General features: G+C 38.8%; 1 protein-coding gene across 2 annotated transcripts in view; it reads right to left on the bottom strand.

The window, feature by feature from the left end:
* RAP1A (RAP1A, member of RAS oncogene family) overlaps positions 1 to 3,993 on the bottom strand; it is a 79,352-nt gene extending 75,359 nt beyond the window's left edge. For both annotated transcript variants that reach the window (XM_039361357.1, XM_039361356.1), the window contains exon 1: positions 3,845 to 3,993. The gene's annotated coding sequence lies outside the window, so the exon portion shown is untranslated. The remainder of the gene's footprint in view (positions 1 to 3,844) is intronic.
* Positions 3,994 to 13,357: the final 9,364 nt, after the last annotated feature.

The raw sequence follows: 13,357 nt of genomic DNA on the forward strand, positions 1-13,357 counted from the left end.
ACTGATAGAAAGTGAGTGGCCCAAGGTCACCCAGCTGGCTTTCATGAATAAGGTAGGACTAGAACTCACAATCTCCAGCTTTCTAGTCTGGTGCTTTAATCACTAGACCAGTGATGGCGAATCTTTTAAAGACTGAGTGCCCAAACTGCAACCCAGAACTCACTTATGAATGTGCTGGGTGGGTGTGGCTCATTGGGTGGGTGTGGCCCATTGGGTGGGCATGGCCGCAGTGGTAACAGCAGACTGGGTGGGACTAAAAAAATCAATCAATCAATTTCAACTTTGTGAGATCTTTTTTTTTCCAGTGAGAAGTTGAAATTGATTGATTGATTGAACCTTTTTTTTTTTTTGCACATGGCGGCGGAGGCCTAAAGCAAAAAGGTTTTATAAATCCTAGCTGAAAGCCTAGGACTGGGGCGACGGTGCACGTGCCCACAGAGAGGGCTCTGTGTGCCACCTGTGGCACACGTGCCATAGGTTCGCCACCATGGCACTAGACCAAACTGGCTCTTAAAACGGTTTATACAACTTTGTAACTGTTTTTACACTACTTTATTTCAGTGGAATTTGCACTGGTGAACTTGTCACTGGGATGTTTTTTGATAGTTCACGATAATTCACCAATTTGAAAAATAGCACTTCAGTGTTTTGGGTTAACTAAAAGACCAAGGAAGCTGAAAAATATTTCCCATGCTCTTTTAAACAGTTTCATTAAGTAACATGGAATAATTAAAAGCATCATGTTGTGTACTGAATTTTGAATGTACTGAATTCTGACATTCAAACTGCTGCTACTGTTAAGCTCAACTGCAAACACTAAAGTGACAAGTAAATGCCATGAAAACTTTCAGTTCTTGACAGAAATTTTTTCTGAAATCTTAGTGTTGTAAACATATAACTAGTTTTGTAAACATGAATTATTCATTTTAAGTTTTTAAAAACCCAGATATAAATGTTTATTTTATTCATAACATTTAGTTTTAATTGACAGTTTTGTTCTGATTTCAAGCATCTCAGATATCTGGACTATTTCCAGTCTTTCTACAAATAACAAATATTGGACATAAAAATATCTCGTGGATTATTACTATAGAAAGTCAATTATTCTGAAAGTTTTAAAGTTCGTGACAATATAATCTTGCCGTTGGCCAATATGTGCAACTTGTTAAGATGCTTTGGAACTTCAATGTGATCTATATGAAGCTATCTACAAATCTATGTTTAGATCATTCAACTCCTTTAAAATCTACACAAACAAGATTTCACCATCCCAAGGATTTTTTGATTGCACACATGATGGACTGACACAGGGGTTCAGGAAGGAAATGATGTACGTGGAGAAGAATTATACTTCCCACATCATATTAAAATAGAAGACTGGCATGAAGTACAGACAATGTGACTGCTCTCCTGTCTTGTGACATACTGCAAATAGTATACTGCATTTCCCTTTTTGGAGATGTTGGTATTTCAAAATAGGAAATCCTATAGCTAGTAAGCTACATTAATGATCAGATAAGCTCATTTTTCACATGCAAAACTCAGTCGATCCTATCACCCCCAAAAAGAGCATTCCAAATTGAATGGGTTCAAATATTACCAGCTTGACAAATCAGTAATAATTCTAGTTTCCAATAAGTTAAAGTGAGCAAATTTGGTAGTTAAAGCACCAAACTAGTAACTGTGAAAATGTAACCCAGCTGGCACAAAGCCAGCTGGGTTACTTTGGGCCAGTTTTCTTCTCTCAGCCCTCAGAAGAAGGCAATGGCAAAACACCTTTGAAATCTTGCCAAGAAAACTGCAGGGACTTTCCAAACAGTTCCTAGCAGTTAATATAGACTTGAAGTGCTAGATATACATTTGTGAATGGGTTCCCATTGAATTTTTGCCTTCCAATTTTGCCGCTCCAAGGATTTTTTTTTAAAGAAAACACCTTCATACATGCCTAAATTATTTGGTAAAATAACTAGCTTTCAGGAAACCTAAGGCATCTTTGCTTTTATGAACTGCTAGTTTTTTATTTCCATGCTTTAGGGAGAGCAAATTAAGAGGCTGTACAAACCCATCGAATGAGTCTAATATGCACTTGGAATTCAAGGCTATGGACCTTTTATGTTACCGTAGAATCATGGCTGAACTAGCCAGGTGATGTTACATCAATTACGTTTTCTATGAGAAAAATGACCATTCACTACAAATGCAAGCAGCTGCTCAGATTCCCCAAGCCAGAAATTACTACAATCTGAATAATTTATAATTCATTCTATAGACAACTCCACACAGAGAATGAGCCTGTGTACCAACACCATACTGGACGATATCTATGATAATGGCAGCAGAACATCCCTGGTTTACACAGAATTCAGTTTCGTATTGCTTTCAGCCACTGCAATATTCAAAAGGTGGTTTGCTACAAAGTTTACAGCTGGCAGGAAGTTATTGGTTCTTTCAAGGAGAGAGCTATTCATTCTAAGGCAGACAAAAGCAACTGAAGTTAAGGAATGTTTTTTGACCCAAATGGGGATCCTTAGCAAAATTGCTATTGCAAAAGACCTAGAGCTGTGCTAAAGCTGAAACAGGATGGCAGCCAAGTGCCAGCAATCTTCCCCCAACCACAAAAGTTTAAAACAGAGAAGTCGAGAGTCCTGTTTCTTTTCCTTACATGTTAACATGGGAGATGTGGGGAAATTCTGTGTTTTACTTCCTCATTAATGAAACCAACCAGAAGCAGAAATTCAAGGGAAGGGGATGAGAGGAAGTGGAGTCTTTCTGGCATTAATTCAAATATTTGGCATTAAGAAGTCAGCATGCCAATGATTTCAATATAACAAATTTGGATCTACCAGCACATCAAAGCAAATTGTCACTAGTGGCTGGTGGAGATACAAATAAAAGCAGAACATCTTTAGCTAGAAAAGAGATTACAATATAACTACAGAAATAACAATTACATTTCTGTTATTTATGTTCTTATGTTCAGAAGATCATTAGAGAAGGAGTAGCAACAATGCTAACATCAGCCACACTAGCCTGAAAATGTTTGGCACCCACAGTATGGTCACCAAAGGAGGAGCAGCTCCCTTTTGTCCCTGGGTTTCTCTGTCCCATAGAGAAAAATCACACCACAGCTCTAGTCCTAGAGGGAAGGGACCACCCTTCAACCATGCACAGAGACCTTTTAGCTGTCTGGGCAGCAGCACCATCTCCGAGCACCCCAGAAAAAGGTGGAAATCTCCATCCTGTCCCGAAGGACCAGAACAGCAAGAGAGGCAGCGATCTTCTAACAACTAATGGGGAAAGATATCTGTGCTGTCAAATCGGTCAAAATAACCTTCCCCTTCTCCTCCTCCTCCTCCTCCCTCCCTCCGGCACTCCCACCCTTTTTTTTCTTCCTCAAAGGAACGTCGGAGAACTTCACCACTTTAACCCCGCGATCACCCACGACTCTCATAGTTCAGGAACTCCCCCTCTCACCTCGCAACCTCCACCGACCGCAAACACGCACACGTTACGTGCACTCCGGGCAGCCACTCTCTGGCCCGGCTCCAGCCTGGCTGTCAGAGCCTCTCCCTCCAGAGCCCTCCTTTTGCTGCCGGGGTGCAGCAATTTCCCCGCCGCCTCGCTTTGGGGAGGGGGCGGGGGAAGAGGTGCCTCTTCCTTTCTCCGGAGGGAAAGACGCCCGCCCGCCCGCTCGCTCGCTCGCTTCTTTCCCTCTCGGGCTCCGAGCCAACGCGAAGCTGCAGGGCCCCTCGGCCTGGCTGCGAGAGGGAGGCGACCGGGCCCCGCACAGAAAGAGAGCCCGACCAAACCGCCACCGCTTCCCCTCTCCGGCTGCCCCACTCACCCCGTTGCCGCTGCCTGCCAGGGCGAACCCAGCCGCCCGCTGCTTTGCTGGTTTCCTTCCTCCGGCTTCTCGCTACCTGCCTGCTCGCCTTCGCTCGAGGCTCGGTGGCTCCAGTGTGCGGCGGCGGCTCATGCGCTCCGCCCCCCCTTTCCTCCCTGAGAGTGAGGCGGGGCTTTGGAGCCGGCGAGGGCGGAGCGAGAGCGACGGGCGCATGAAAGGCGAAGGCGCAGCGCGGTGAGTCCGGGGCGGTTCGGCGAAACAGCGGCGAGACGGCTAAGCTGCGCTTTAGTTTCGGCACGCTGATTTTTCAAGGGTGCCTCGCTGCTCGCTGTTTGCATGGCTGATATCCAACTGGCAGCTCTTGCTAGGGAGAAATGGTGTCAAGCAGCAGTTCAGTCGTCTCTCCTCCAACAGAGCGGGGCCCGGATCTACCTCACGGGTTGGAAGCGTGCTGAAACGATCCTCCCAACCCTCAACCCCCGCCCCACGGAAGCAGCACATGCGACCACTGCAACATTTCCTCCCTTCACTTAGGGAGGAAGGCAGTCAGTTGTCCCTATCTGCTACTGCTGTCAGTTCTGAGCTGAAATATCCAGATGTGCGCTAGATAGCAGCAAAAAGTTAACAATTGTCTTTGTCTCGTTGCTCCCTTCTCGTGGCAGTCCGGGCAATTTGCAGGCCAGCTCTATTACAGAATCGCACTGCAGTACAGTAGCGAAAAGTGCTTACGCGCAGTTTTCGCCGTGCACTTGAGCGCCATCTCTCTCTGTAGTCAGCGCAATTGCAACTTCCAAAATGAAAGATACTGTTCAATATTTTTTTACCATCTGTCGGTTGAGATGTCCAACCAAGAAAGAAATATATAATAATATGAATGTCATATTTAAATTTTAAACAGTAGACCTGTCTGTAGCAACTTTTGTCAACTACAGAATAGGAAAAAAAGTTTTCCTGTCCCGTGATTTTTGTGATGACTAGCAATCCACTCAATGCATTGTTTCAACAAAATGTTAATTAAAAATTCAGATTTTATTATTTTGGTCTGTCCAGACATATGAAAATAAATCAAAGCTAACACATCATCTAAAAGAATGTTTTTCAACTTGGCAACTTTACAATGTGTGAACTTCAACTTCCAGAATTCCTCACACTTTAGATCAATGTGACTTGTAACCCACAAAATGCTTTGCTCCTTTCCCCAACCTGATTCCATTAAGATAGGTTGGATTTTAATTCTTTTAACTGTTACTCAGCATAGTTTTTGAGAGGACTCCAACACATCTGGAGCCCACTGAGTTAGAGAAGATTGCCCAGCAAAAAGTAAAAAGAGGAAGGAACATTCTTTGCTTTTAATTGCTCACTTACCTTCTCTCAGCAATGAAGAAAATTGGGCCTCATTAAAGAAAGATAGGAAAAAGCAATTTGTTATTTTGCTTAGATGAATAATAACCAGCTTTACCTGCACTTTCCCTCTCTAGATAACAATGAAGAATGTGAGGGTTTTGGGCCCCAGTCCACAGCACCAAGCAGTACTATGCCTGCAGTGGAGGGTCACTTGATCATTGCAAAGTGCAAATAGAAGTATCATGTTCTTGTATGTACTTTGTATATAATGTCAATTTCTGGAGTGAAAACATTTCCACAGTAGGGAGACATCTGGCTTAGAATCTTTGTTCTGACATGCTTTTTTTCTGCATAAAATAATTCCTTTTATGGAGCATTCCACAAAGGATCAAAATATTACACTACCTGTTTTACACTTACACTGCATGATATTGCAGAAATACATCTGGTTCCACAACAGTAATTCAGCTATGTATACCTAGTTTTGACAGGCCATTTAGATGTTATTTGCGAGTGAGGACTTAGAAGTTCCCAAATTCATTTTACACAACCATTTGAGGCCAATTTGAGTCTGTCACATGAAATTCAAATGCTGCCAGTCAATATGCACCAGTTTCAGTTATTACATCCTTCTCAATTTAAAAGGATACTTATTGGAGTCAAAAAGTAGATTCAGTAGGACTGATCTTTTCCCTGTAGTAAATCAAATATATTTGTGTGGAAACCTGAAATTTGGTCAAACTAAGCCCTAATCATCTGCTATCCATAATGGATATTTTCTTCCTTTGACAGCAATAGAAGCTTTAATTGTGAAAAATGAGTGGAGAAGAGGGCGTTCTAAATGAATTGTAATGGAGGCCAATGAATAAAGCACTTTTCTCTGCATTTTTTCCCACTATTTCTTAAAAAAAAAATCACCTTCGCCCTGTAGCAGTGAATCTTCAGTGAACTGTTGAGTTATGACTTAAACTCAGCTTTAGTAATTTTAAAAACAACTATGAGTATCAGTGTTTTTCAACAGCATTGCTGGCTGTGGAATTCTGGGAATTGAAGTCCACATGTCCACATGTCAAGGTTGAGAAACACTGAGTTAACCTGTCTGCTTTTATTCTGAAAAAAGAAACCCCAACTGAGGGCTCCCAATCTAGGTCACCTGTTTCCTGCTTGAAAAAAAGAAAAAGACCCACTCCCTACCAGTCCTTGCAATCACACTAGAAAACAACTGAGATGATTTTCAGCAAAAAAAAAAAAAAAAAAAAAGCCTGAAAGAAGGCACCCATCCCAATCAGGAATACATTTTCAATATGGGCTGAGTGGCCGAGTTGCATATACTGACATATGTGATGTTTGGTGTTCCCTAGGTTTCTCTGAACATAACTCCCAAAAATGCTTAGAACGATACCCTTATTGCCAGCAATATACTAGGCCTTCTATTTTAGGCCCAAAATAAACAGAGGAAGCCTGCAGAGTTCAAATGCAGTCATACAACCTCCTAAAACTTCAGTAAAAACAATCTACCCACTGTTGTCTCAGAGGGGAAAGAGGAAATACACCTTGAATAGTCTGAGGTTGGGTGAAATTATAATTAGGTGTTGTGCTGACTTTTATGCAAGAAATGCACACGTTAAAAAATAGGTACAACATGTTTCCCAAAGCAATTTTTCTTTTTCAAATTATTTGCTACCTACTGTGTTTTAGTTTTTCACCTGGCACTTACCCACTTTTTAGCCTCTAGCATGCCACTCGAAGGCCAAAAGTAGCACTCATGAAAGGTTATGTATCCCCTTCAATCAATCATTAATACCGTATGTGTGTTTTAGAGTTCTTGCATGATAAATAGAGGGGTTAAGAGAAAATTCCATATGCTGTTGCTGCAATGGCAGCAAAATGTTCATAGTAATAGGGTATAAAAGATGATACACAACATGGGGCAGCAAGGATGAACAAGCCACAACAGAGAGCAAATAACCAAGATAACTTTCTTTCCTTATCTATGCAGAAAGTGTGCTTTTAAGTGTTAACAGCACAGGGTGGGATATATTCATAACAATGTAAGGGAAAGCAGAGAACATTAATGACTTTGACATGGTTGATAAATGTAAGGCTGAATTATTTCATCTGTTCTGAATTAAAAACCTAAGCTACATTGACACATCATGCTAAGTCAAAGTTTATTTTAAGCATGCTTTCTTGAATAATCACATGCAACTAGTGCATACAACACATTAAGTCCAAACTAAATAACCCACATCAAGACTTAGAGTTGATTCACATGGCTAACCTCTTCTCAGATTCTTTGGTGGGATGATGTAAAAAGAATGCCCTGACTTTATTTTCAAGTGAAATTGAGAACTCGGAACTGGTTCTCCTCCTAACTCAAGAGGCAGAGAAAATGAAGAAACTGAGGTTTTCTTTCCCTTTTTAATCTGTTCAGGAAGGGATTCTAGCAATCCCTTCCTGCCACCAGGCAGAAAATCAGATGATTACTCTGGTCAAAGCAAAGAAAGAGATTGAAATCCAGAAAGGGATTTCTTAAACCAGACTTATGCCCAAGAGTTCAACAACTTAAGGTTGCAATGTGGAAAAGCCTTTAGTGTGGTATGTTAAGCCAGCATTACTAGCCTGTTTTTGTGGTAACTGCAGGTTTGATTGTGTTACCGCTTTCAAGTCACTGAACATCTGCAACTAGCCATGAAATCTATCAGATCCCTTTCATGGGATAGTACCTTCCCTTTATTCTTTATCCTCCCTCAAGGCTTTTAGTATTGTGTCGTCATGCAAACATTTATTAGTACAGTAACGTAATAGAAAATCTATCCTGTACTAATAGACAAGCAATCATAAAGTTATTTAGATGCTGTAACAAGAATGAAAAAAGTGTCATGTCTGCAAGGCTGCAATTATTTGAAAGATTTGGATAATAAAATTGTTGCATTGGTCCTGGGCATTCTAAAAGCTGCCTGGGACCAGACTGAGTGTCACTGGCTTTGTGCGCATGCGTAAGGCGCGAAAACGCCTTATTACTTTGTTTTGCCATTGTCCGGGTCTCCGGACACATAAAGAGGCCAGCGCGCCTGTTGTTTTTGTTCGAGTATTGATTGAGGAGGAATAAAGAGCTGTTAAACTTCGCCATGTTTATTCATCATTCGCAGCGAATGGAGTATTTATCAAAAATTGATTGAAATTGAACAGATGATAAAGTATGTAAATTGAGCAGTATCTGGGTAAGTATGACTGAGCATAGATAAGAGACTGTATTAAGGACTACTTGGTATTATTAAGGACTGCCTGTCCCCAGTGGTTTCTGCCTATTCCAGAAAATCTGACAGAGTGGGCATACTCCAGATACCATAGATAAAACAATGCCATATAACAGGTCTTGGAACTGTGCTTCTCTGTTATGGTACAGTACTTGCCTTTCAGACTCTTTCCTGAAGTATAGATAGCTTCTACTCTATTGCCCTTTGCTAAGGCCATGAAGGCCTAACTCTTCTGCCTGGCATTAGGCATGTGACATTAGTTTAGGATGTCTGGCTTGAAAATATATATCTAATGGTTTATGTTTTTATTGAGCCTTAATGTGATTTTAGTATATCTCTTCATTTTTGTTTCTTTGGCTATCCAGAGTTTCTCAGATAACTGAGATAAAATAAAGATCTTACACAGTGCAAAATTTGGAGTTCTATGAGTATTTAGACAATTAATTCAATTCACATTGTTTTAATTCTGCACCTGTCAGTTCATTGTGAAGGGCTGACTCCATATTTGAGTGATATCTCAATAGAAAATCTCCTTATGAGTTCTTCCTACTGGGGATAATGTGTAGCTGTGAGTTATATAAAACTTATGTGTGATCCACCTTTTTAATTTTCTATCATGTCTTTGATATAGCGCTCAGAGCAAAGATCTTTAACCTTTCTGAACACTTGCTGTGGGTACTCTCACAAAATGGCTGTGATTGGGGTACTAATCTGTTGCAAAATATAAATTGATAAGAATGTAATTTGCCATCTCTTCTGCCATGACTTTCCTTCCCATTGGGCATTTCTTCTTCCCCTGCTTTCTTTGTTATTTTTCTGGAAAGCCAGGCAGATTTCCAAACAAAGCATAGTGCTACAAGTACTATCTTTATTCTCTAAGAATTCCTATGGAATTCATTTGAGGCTTGTAAATTAAGAACAATAATGGTGGATGAAGGTTGCCCTACAACACTAACATCTTATTTCTTAAAAATAAAACATTTTAATCTAAATTTTGGGTGCCAAGGAAGAGTTCAATGGACACACTGAAACCTTGAGGTGCCACCTAGAAACTCTTAAGGTCAGGAACATCACTACGGTAGGTAAGTAGATTCCTGAGAATGCTGAAAGCTAGATTTCACTTGCCACATTTCACTTCTCAGGATCAAAAAATAAATTCAAGTGATAAAATAATTTCACTGTATTGCTCTAGAAAATTCATGTTACAGATTGAGGAATAATGCATTCAGTAATAGGTGCCATTTTCAAAGTGTCTGCTGCATTTCCCCACGGAATGCCCCATTTTGTCACATCAGCAGTACTAACTGAGGTTTGGATGCTTCCCAGCTATTGTCTATAATAGGGATTTAGTAGTCATTGCTGTTGCTTAGTGTGTGTTGACAGGAGAAAGGAGCAATGCAGTACAGTTTTAAAGAGCAAATTGGATTAATGTAACTGTAGCTGTACTATTTCATCTATCTATGTTTGAATTATTAATAACAAAAATAAAATTTTAAAATAAATCTGAAGATCCAGTTCCCAATCTGCCCATTTATTATGGCTATGGGCTTTCCTCAATTTCAGGAAAGGAATAGTTGCTGCAATTTGTTATAATTTAAACAGAAAGTTTTAATCAGCTAAAGTCTATTGTTTTTATTCCTGTTTCATCAATATAAATAATTTATTAAACTTATATGCTTTATGACTTTCAGCTAGAGTCTGGGTGGCTCAATATATCTCAGGGGTTAGCTGATGATATTAGGATGGAGGAAGCCCAAGAACAAAAAGGGTTGGGGCAACACTAAGAAAGAAGTAAAAGAAATGGAACCAGAAGAAGGCAAAAAACAAGTCTAGCCAAACATCAACTCCGAGTACTATCTTGCCAAAAATAATTTAGCCTAATTCTTTTCATATTTTTCATATTATGGTGAGAGAAGGTGGAGTTTTTATGTGCTTCTTCCATAGGAAAGGCTATCATAGCTTATAAATGTCTGTAAAAAAGCACTTGTCGTTAAACAACAAATACCGTATATACATGGACAAAGGCTTTCTAAAGATCACAGTAGAAAGAAAAGGAGACTTCTAACAAATTATGTCTTCATTAAGATGCTGTAAGAAATCAACATTTTCCACGAATGTTCTATGATAAAAATGAAAACACACACAAGTGGAATTATAACATCATCTATTTAGGATTTAGGATTTAATGGTCTCTTACCACCATTGTAAGGTGTTTAAAATAGCATGCATCTATTTTATTTTACAATAGGCAACTTTCTTAAAGAGGTAAGAATTGGGATTTGAGGTCAACTCTATAGCTCTACCATGATAGAGTAGAGCCTGCTAACTGGTTGTATGACAGTTAAGGAAATGCACTGTCTGTATGTTTTGCCGACATTTTGTTTTTTATTTTAAAACAATTTTTATTTTATCTTCGGAGGACAATTGAAGTTGAGAAAAACCTTCAAGAACAAGAACTGGTTTTAATTTTTCACTATGGGCTGAACTGCCATAAACATTTACAGTAAATACTTAGAAACAGAAATTCATTGAGTTCTACCTGGTATTTATTTATTTGTTTATTGAGATACCAGTTCTTTCAGGGACAAACTTAAAAGCAAAGAATATTGGAAAGTGAGTGTTGCCATGAATTGAGATACAGGAGGAAGGCTACATGTTCAATGTAACTAAATTGCATGTTCAGTGCACGTTTTCTAACATTCTTCAGGTCTTTTGGGGGAACCAGAATACAAAATAGCTTCTGTCAAAATGATGGCATATGTGTGAATACATCTTTCTGTGGGTGGATTTATGCATTACACTAACAAGTAATGAGGTTTAGTCTTTTGGGCTTAATATATTGAGATTTGGTTTGTTGAACAAACCATGTTTATACAAGCCAAGTAAAGTGAAATGGAGACCATTCCTGATGCCACTATATCTCCTTGATCCCATGATCCAGATTTCACTTCCCTCATCAAGAGTTTTAATTTTCATGTGACTTTTTTTTCTGTACTAATATCTTTCCTGGTTTCATGAGTTATACTAAACATGGGTTTTGCTGTAATTTAATTTGCATGTTGTATAAACCCAGCCACTTTAACCTATACAAGAAAACATGATTAAAGTGTAACATACTTAGCCCAAGATGTGAACCAGCCAATATGAGATTCCCAAGACTGTTTTAGAACACTTCATTTCTCAAGTTCTCTTCTAAGTTTACTCTGCTACCCTTCTTGGATTCCTTATTGTTTTATTTAGTTCAGTCATTCTACAACTGGGGATGTGGTCCTTTGATTAACCATTTCCCAAGTCCTATTTGTCTTCTGAACCCCCTTCCAGCCAACATTCTTTCTGCACCCAAAAATGTATGCGACCAAATGTATGCGACCAAACCCAAAAACATTTAATTCCAATTATTTTAGGTAAAGTGACTATTTTCCATTTCCCTAATGTATAATAAATTTCACTTTCTAACCTGTTTGAAAATACAATTTGGCTACAGCTTTTAAAAGAAATCTAGGGGAAGCAGGGAAGGAGTGCCTGTGTGCCCATCCGTTCAGCATTCCAATTTTGCAGTAATCTGTAGCTGTTAGATATTTAAAATATTTAAAATTCATTTTAACTTTTAAATTGCTTGAGATTAAATTGCTATTGAATTGTGTTATTTATATGTCAAGAGGTATACTGAAAATGTCAGTGTTGGGAAGCAGCTAAAAAGTTATTAAATAAATATATGTCCCCTCATACAACTTGACACAGTGAATTAGCTGACATGATTTATACTCCCTGAATATGCTTTGCAGCACTTGGAGAGTATTGGCATTTGTTTGCAAGCAGACTGCCATAATCAAGTACCAAGGGACACAGCAAGGACCACAGTGGTATATATCTCTAGGGATATTTAAAGTTATACTACACAAATTAGACTTCGGATATGGTAAGAGTATCTAACTGTTATAACAGGTTGGAATAGAGTCGCACATGTTTTATAATATATTTATATTTGCCATCCTATTAATATCTCATATCAATAAAATGAACAGATGTTCTGTTTTTACAGATTTACAATGACACTTTGCATAATGTTTTAATGCTACAGTATTATATCAGTGATCATCCTTGAATTTGATGCTGTGCATCTGTCTTGATTACCACTTGATTAGGGCTGCAGTTGTAAGCAAGTAGTAGTTCCGTTGTATGCAACTTAAATCCTAAAGACATCGGATTGCATTAATTAAAGACAGGTTTCCCACATTGTACTCAGCTATGTATTGTTTAAATATAGTTTGTTGAATGACCCAGAAGTAGGAATTTGTGCTTGGTGCTAAGCAATAAAACATGGCATACATACCACAAGAGCTAGATTTAAACAACATATTGAGAAAAAAAAAACCAATAAACCACATGATGGCTTAGAGTCATGTGTGACATCAACATGTTTTCTTCTAAACTCTTACTTCTGACAAAGAGTACATCCAGGCAAGGAGAGAAGGTGGGAAATAGAGCAATCAAAACTCCAATACAAAAATTAACTCTGGCATCAGGAAGTTCTCTAGATAGAGAAACTAATCTATTTCAATTTGCCTTTGTTTTTTTCAACCTTATATTTATTGCATCCTATTTGCACGTCTGAAATTTTTTTTTAAAAAAAAAACTGCATTATTCCTACAATTTTCATAATATTTTGTTAAATATATATGGCATTTTCTTATGCACTACTTATGCATAATACTCTATTTTTACAGAACATTTTCCTCTAGGTGAGTGAACTTTTATACATTATTTTTGAAAACTTGCATGTGTGTTTTTCAAACCTTTCCATAAACTATGCTTTCTAAAAAAAATTGAAGCTCTGCAGTGAAAAATTCAGAAGAAAGCAAACATGAAAGATTGTGTTTCAGTTCACAAAACATTCACTCAGAAAACC

The sequence above is a fragment of the Crotalus tigris genome, unplaced genomic scaffold (assembly GCF_016545835.1).
Source record: "Crotalus tigris isolate CLP2741 ecotype Arizona unplaced genomic scaffold, ASM1654583v1 scf7180000019259.915256, whole genome shotgun sequence".
Taxonomy (NCBI): Eukaryota; Metazoa; Chordata; class Lepidosauria; order Squamata; family Viperidae; genus Crotalus; species Crotalus tigris.